Source organism: Tenrec ecaudatus, chromosome 9, assembly GCF_050624435.1.
Source record: "Tenrec ecaudatus isolate mTenEca1 chromosome 9, mTenEca1.hap1, whole genome shotgun sequence".
Taxonomy (NCBI): domain Eukaryota; kingdom Metazoa; phylum Chordata; class Mammalia; order Afrosoricida; family Tenrecidae; genus Tenrec; species Tenrec ecaudatus.
The window spans coordinates 38,223,226-38,231,154 of record NC_134538.1 but is presented as its reverse complement, the minus strand read 5'-3'; the positions used below and the strand labels follow the sequence as shown (position 1 = coordinate 38,231,154).

General features: G+C 43.8%; 1 pseudogene; it reads left to right on the top strand.

The window, feature by feature from the left end:
• Positions 1-333: 333 nt before the first annotated feature.
• LOC142457231 (tubulin delta chain pseudogene) lies at positions 334-4,864 on the top strand (annotated as a pseudogene).
• The last annotated feature ends 3,065 nt before the right edge of the window (positions 4,865-7,929 follow it).

Sequence of the window (7,929 nt, the reverse complement as noted above, 5' to 3'; positions counted from 1 at the left end):
TAACAGGCAGATAAATTCAAAATAATTACTCTACAGTGGCCTCAGAAGAAACCAGGGAGATTGACTTCAGTCCCTCTCTATTTATAATGGCAAGGATCACTCACATGCAACTTATTCTTCAGGCACTAGGGTACAAATCCACCTGCAGTGTCTCTGGGTTCTCCATCACCAGTAGTCACTGCTGGCCCTGCATCTGCCACTTTTGGGAAGGGACTTCAGTGGGTGGGACTCATATGCTATGATGGTAATACAAATTATAACCTGCCCTTCAAAAACCAACTCTCCATCACTACAGACACATCAAATACTCAGTTATTCCTGAAGCTGAGCTCCATGACTGCTGAGGACATGGTCATGTGTTACTGTGCAAGGTACATAGTGAGAGGAAGTCTGAGAGCCAGACACCAACCCACCCTGCAGGGAGGATGGCTGGGCAGCAAGGGGTGCACAGGACCACCCAGGATTTAGATACTGAAGCAGGTGCAGATGGCTTCAGAGCAGGTTTCATTTTGTGGTTTCTGATTCATATATATCTCACAGCTTCCCTAAGGTAGTTCTATTTTCTTAATTCTGTTTACTCCTGATATCTGGGAATTCAAAAGTTGTATTATAATAGGAAAAACTTTTCTGTCTTACAGCAGTCAAAGGAATGCAACCGGAAATGCTGGTGTGTTGTTGTTGTTGTTGTTTTTCTCCTGCAGGGGTGCAGCCAATTTACCCTCTCCAAGTCAAAGGAAGAAAGGAAAGTTTTGATTTCAAATGTATCCCAGTGAGGAAACCACAGCAGTCCAAAATAGAATGTCTTTGTGGTATTATGCTTGAAATCAGAATACAGAGAGAATATAAGAGGGTATGCAAAAACAAAACAAAAAATTATTTTCAAACTCTGTATTTAAATTTTTTAACAAAACAAGCTTACACTTAATACATTTGTCAAATCTGCAATTCCATTCTTGGAAACATTTTTCAAACTCAACTGTTTAGATGGCTAACAGCACCTCCCTCGTTTTTCTCTTCATGTCTACGTTCATCAAGTCACTGGCTTTTCATGTTCGTCTTCATTCATGGAAACAAAAAGAAGTCACACAAAGCAAGGTCAGGTGATTAAGGTCCGTGGGGCAAGAGAGGCATGCTGGCTTTTTCCACAAACTGGTGCACTGAGATAGCTACCTGAGCAGGTGCATTGTCATGGTTGCAAAACCAGCCCCCGTCTGTCACAAATCAGGACTTTTTTTGTTGCACTGTTACACAATCTTTTCCCCCATAGAAAGCTTAATTAACAGTCTGACCTGGTGGAATGAACTCCAAATGCACCAGGAGTCTACATTTTTGTCCGTTGGGGAAGGTGACAGGCCTTCCAAACAAGGTTTGTTATCAATGGACATTTCATCTTTTTTGAAATGAGAAAACCACTTGTACACTTCACACACACACCCATAGCGCTGTCCTTGTAAGCTGTGTTCAACATCACAACAGTTTCTGTGGCATTTTTCCTCAGCGGGGGGGGGAGAGGGGATTTCAGAGCTGCATGCTGTTCTCTTAAATTGGCCATCACAAAAAAATGAAGTTCAAGTGAAACTGCTTTTAGAGAAAAAATTCACTGTGACCAGTGAGAACCTTCCCAGGTGAGGCCAGTGCCTGTACTAATTCAGAAGGAGTTGCTCACAGGAGCCAGAGGGAGGGGGTTGGGAGACGAGGGGGTTAATGGGATGTGTACTGTTGGTTTTTTCTTGGGGATACCCCTCATACATACTTTTGGCTTTGGAATTTACACTTTGAGGAGTCGCATGTAGATACTTTATATTGCCTGGGGTTTCAGGTCATTCACGTGAAACAACTGTTGCCCAGGAGAAAACATACAGAGCAAGAGGGTCCTGTGAGCCCTGGGCCAGTCTTGGGAAGTCTTCATTGACTAACTACGTAGCAGGGTCTACATTTTAATCACTCATAGTCTGGTAACTAAGAGAAAACTCCCAGTATTATGGACCCTTTTACTTGGCCATCCACGTGCAACCTGCCTACTTCTGAGCAATGTAGCAAGTTACAAAAGTTTCATAGAGACCCTAAGGAAGCGCCCTTAGGCTAACTGTATTTTATAAAGGAGGATTTTTGTTACAACGGGAATAAAAGGAAAGGTGTCTGTGAGAGGTTTTGAGAAGGTGAGGGGTTACGTTATGCTCAGCAGGTACTGAGAAGAAGTTACAGAGGCTGGCATCAAGACCCCTTCACTCAATAAACCTTAAATTCCTGCCTTTTAATAATATGGAATATGGGCAAAGCTCTTTGTCTTCTGTAATTTCTTCCTGCTGGATGCTTGGTGAAGATATGTATACTTTTCTGCAAGAAAAAAAAGGAAAACAATGAAACAAAATATACATACATATTAAAATGAGGCATCCTAGGAGCAGCAGGACCCATGGATCAATTAAGTCTTTTTTAATCCAGAAATTCCAAATGTATTTGATCAGACAATGTGTCCAGGGGTACATATTTTGAGAAAGTTTATTTTACACTTCACATTTTAAAATTTCACATGGTGGAATTAGATCAATGTGTTTCATTTTAGGCTGATTCCTCCCCACCCCCCACCCCCCGCCCCTTCTCTTCTATCTCAATAGAAGGAAATGTTTTCCAACATGGACCAGGCAGGGATTCTTTTTTCAGGATTTGTCACTTTCTCCCAGCCAGCTTGTTCTTGCACCCAGTCTCAGTAACTGCTATCTGGTCAACTCTGACTCGCCGCGACCCTGTAAGACAAGACTCTTTACGGGCATAGAAGGCTTCCTCTGTCTCCCTCGCAGTGACTGGCGATTTCAAACCTTTCTTCCTTTCTTTTTAAAAATCATTTTATTAGGGGTTCATACAACTCTTATCATAATCCATCTATATATCAGTTGTGTCAAGCACATCTGTACGTTCATTACCCTCATCATTCTCAAAACATTTGCTAAGCCCCTGGCATCAGCTCATTTTCCCCTCCCTGCCCATCCCCCCTCCCCCATGAACCCTTGATAATTTATAAATTATTATTTTGTCATGTCTTACACTGTCTGATGTCTCCCTTCACCCACTTTTCTGTTGTCCGTTCCCCAGGGAGAAGGTTATGTATACATCCGATAACAAGGGATATTCGGTCACCCAATTAGAGTTTTGTTGAAAGGATGTCATGCTGGGTGCTCTACAGGCCAGGAAGGTGTTCATCAAGCTTTACTGTTTCCTGTTCGTTTATAGGAATTAACATGCAGGTACACCCCTGTCCATCGTGTTCCTGTTCTTAGATGCTGTCCAGATGATTCTGACCCCTAGTGGCCCCTTGGGACAGAGTTGCCCCCTAGGGTTTTCTTGGCTCAAATCTTTATGGAAGCTGATTGCCGCTGGGTGGGCTCCAGCCAGCCCCCTTTTGGTTGGTAGCCAAACGCTTCACTACAGAGCCCCTCTTCTGGTAGAGAATTAAATTGTCATAGCGATTAGATCAGGGCCCCTCAGACAATTGGCACCTCCAGCTCCCTCTGCCTGCCTCTGATGGCTACCGACGGCGGTGGTTCATCCTATATCAGATCCCCTGGTCCAGCAAGAGCCCTGATGGCTGGTCCCCTTCCCCTCCCCCACTTCACCTGTTCCCGAGATGACAGCTGGCCTGGGATATTCCCTAGTGCTGCGATGTCCACACCCCCAAAGCCCCCAGGGAATTCTTGTGCTGTCACCTTGGTGCTTGCTACTCAGTGTGTCCACCCGGGAGTCCGTGAGGGTGCAGACCAAGTTCAGCTCTCCACTTACACAAGTCTCCCAGGTGACCTGCCCGGTCACCTGCTGTGAGATTGTCCTACCCCAGCTGGCCGAGGCCTCAGTTCTTGAGCCACACCTGGTGGCCAGGGACAGTCTGGAGGCGAGGTGAGCCGCTGCTGCCGCTGTGTGGAGAGGCGCCTGGCCAGCAAATGTTTGTGGTGGCTAAGCCAGGATCAGAGAGGGACTCCTCTTTGCGCTGGTTGGCTTTGAACTTGCTGCTCTGTAAACTGTGCCTCATCTGACTGTGTGGGTGTTCTGACCCTGCCAACGACTTCCTTGGTTGATTGGGTCCCTCAGAGGGCTGTCCCTCCTGTGAGTCCCCACCCCCACTCAGCCTGAGTGCAAGCACCCTGGGGGCTGAGGGGGGGGGGAGGGTCGGGTGCCCTTGCCCGCCTTGTCTGTGTGTCCCCGTCCATCAGTGACTGTGCCAAGGCGGTAATAAACATCTGTCAGCCGGAAAAAAAATTGGGAGACTTAATGGAGAATCTTGTTCCCCACCCTGAATTCAAGATGCTGGGTGTGCGGACCATTCCTCAGATGTCTGAGAACCCACTGGCATACAGCACATTTACTTGGGCAGGCCTCCTCAAGCATTTGAGACAGATGCTCATTTCTAATGCAAACGTGGAAGAAGGTATCAACTGGCAAGTACGGCCACCTGTATCAGGACTGCCTCCTCTTGGCAAAACACCTTTCACCAGGGAGCTTCATTTGAACACTTCTATTGCTAACTTGGTCATCCTTCGTGGCAAAGATGTGCAAAGTGCAGATCTGGGGGGATTGAAAGATCCAGCCCTCTATACTTCCTGGTTAGCACCTGTTGATGCTTTTAATGTATGGAAAACTCAACGAGCCTTCAACAAGTATGAGAAGTCTGCCACATTGGTCAGCAACAGCCAGTTCGTAGTCAAGCCACTTGATCTGATTGTCGGCAAAGCGTGGAATGTGTTTGCTTCAAAAGCCTACATCCATCAATACACAAAATTTGGAATTGAAGAAGAGGACTTCTTGGACACTTTCTCTTTGTTAGAGCAGGTCATTTCCAGTCACTGTAACCTCTGATCTTGAACAAGAGTGTTTTGGGACTAAAATAATTATTGTTAATATCATTTCTGTAAGGGTTTCAACGTCTTATTTGTTAAAGTAACAGTGGAATGCTGGTTTCGTTGTGCACACTAGACCCAAAGGAAAGGAGGGACATCTTTATATTACAAAATAATGTTTTCAATGAAAACATCTTCTACTTACTTTTCATTTTTAGGGGAAAAATTGGTTCTTTTACAAAGAATATTAGAAACCCTTGCTGAGCTGTTGAGACTCGTGTCTGGAGTAGCCAAGGAAAAAGAATATTCCACTTGCCCTCATATTCCTAAATCTTCCGTCTTTTCTGAAAAAGAAAATTCATTCAATATAAAGTAAACCTCTGCTGCAAAATGTTAAGCTAAGAAATTCCAGTTGCATACGTAAATACAAATGTATTTATCTTTGAAGTGCACGCTTTGAGCCAGCAGAGGGAGCTGTTGTCAAAAGCTACAACGAACATTTAAAAGTAAAAAGTCATAAAAATAAGTTTTGTTTTTTTTAAAGTAAGATTTTTTTCCCACTTAAGCAACTATTTAAGAAATGAATGTCAGGATTTTTATAATAAATATACATCATGTATTTCTTAGGGCTGTCCTCTCTGGTGGAAACTGAATTGGGTATCAGGAGGGCTACGTAGATTCCTCTTTTCTTCTCCATCTCACTCGATGCCTTGTTGTGCCTTTTTAACAGCGAAAGAAGCAGGGTCCAAAGTACATAATTATACATATTAAACTAAGAAGTCCCAGAAGTGGTAGGAGCCATGGGGCTCAAGATTTCAAAATAGTTTTTAATGTTCTTTTCTTTTAAAGAAACCAAGGCAAATAACATCCACTTTCCTCAAACCTTCTACAATGTACTGTATACCTTCAAGTTTAGCCTACTGTCCATCCTCTGGTACACCCAGACATCCTAAGACAAGCTCCTCTTTTTGTGTTTTTGTTTTTGTAATCATTTTTATTGAGGGCTCATACAACTCTTATCGGAATCCATCCATCCATTGTGTCAAGCACATTTGTACATTTGTTGCCATCATCATTCTCAAAACATTTCCTTTCTACTTGTGCCCTTGGTATCAGCTCATTTCCCCTCCCTCCCCCACCATCCCTCCTTCAGGAAACCTTGATAATTTAGAAATTACTTTTTTCATGTTTTACACTGTCCAATATCTCCCTTCAGCCACTTTTCTGTAGCCTGTCCCCCCAAAGCTACTTTCTTTAACCTTCTTACATCCTCATTGTTTGCAGGTATTGCAAACCCTGACAAATACAGTTCACCTTTCCTCAATCCTTCTCCAACTTACTGCATACTCTCAAGCTTCGCTTTGCCCTCTTTCATCTTCTGGCACAGACGTAAAATTCACGTTCTTCTTCCTTCTTCAGCTTACCGAATCTTTTCCCCTAGCTGGCATTGGAACTTCACTTCTTGGCATCTATGATTTTTGCAGTTAACATAACTTTTAAACCTGCCCAATTGCGTATTGGGCAGAATAGTGGAGAACAGAGTGTAAGGGTTGGGAACAATGGGATGAATCGGCAAGACAGCAAAGTTGATGATGCTTTAAGATCTTGAACTAGTCTGTAGTTGCTACTGGTTTAATGACTGGCAGAATTGGTAAGTTGTAGGGAGAGTGAGTGGGCCTTAATAGGCCCTCCTTCAGGGGTTTTGACATTATAGGTTTCAGGCTTTTAAGTGTCAAAAGTGATAGGGGACTGAGGCACATTAGGAAATGTCAAGGTGTCATTTAACCTGATGTAAACAGGTTAGTGACGCAAAGTAACAGCATTTAAATGATATACCTCACCCGTGGGTTAACCAGAGCAGGTAGTAAAGGAGGGAATTGACAGGGAGGTACCAGGACACTAGAGCTATTTTGGGAGGAAGTGAAGGCAGGTAGCATTGTAAGAGAAGTAATAGGTTGGGAGGCTGTGAGGCTTCTGTCAATTGTATAGATATTCCTGTTTTGAATTGAGTACGGGGATGGGCAATATGGAATGGGTAGAAGCTTGTGTGAGAACTGCACATTATACCAGTGATATGAAAGTGTTCGTGTAATGAGTGACTCTGATACTACACTTGTGACTGCTGGAATAGTGGCTGGTGCTAAAGAAGTGTGTCCTACGTGTGTAAGTAATGTAGACTATGCAGAGAGGAAAGAAATGGGCTTACCAGAGATGACAGTAGTTACCCTGGGCATGAGGTGGGTGGTCTCCGTGGGCCTCAGACCCTGGACCCAGTTCTTGATTGCTGAGCCTACGAGCCCTGATGGTGAGGCATTTTGAGGAGGTTGCTCCAGAGACATTATGGAAGAGGTGATCCTTCCCACTTTCTGGCAGAAAAGGCAATCAGCATCCTAGAGTCCCCTTTTGATTGTATTCTAGGACAGGTTCTGGCGGAAATCAGGGTCCAAGTGGCTTACCCACTTGTGGTTGAGTGTTAACTGGTTCAGATATACCCATTGTGCTTTGAAGGGTAAAGGCCAGCAAATGTATAAGCTCTTTCCTCACCTTGGGAGATGTGAGATAAGATGTGGATGAGGTAATGTAGTGCCACCTAGTGTTGAAAGAGTAAACCTGGTGAATTTATGAAAAGTCTTTGAGAGGCTATATGACAGTGGTTCTTAACCTGTGGGTCACGACCCCTTTGGGGATCAAACGACCCTTTCAAAGGGGCTGCCTGATTCATAACAGTAGAAAAATTACAGTGATGAAGTAGCAATGAAAATAATTTTATGCAAAAAAAAAAAGAAAATAATTTTATGCTTGGGGGGGTCACCACAACATGAGGAACTATATTAAAGGGTTACGGCATTAAAAAGGTTGAGAACCACTGCTATATAAAAACTGTGCTGAATTTTCTCATGGGTTCTAGATATGAATTTCTATTGCTTCTCTGTAATGCCATATATTAGTTACATAATCTGTTGTCCATTTGAGAGGATTAAGAGCCAGGGGGTGGGGTGTAGCCTGTCAATCAGGTCACAGCTTAATGACCTTATTTGGAGGTGCTAAGGAGATAAATAGCTCACTGGAGGCAGGACATAGTATGACTCCCTGAAAGACA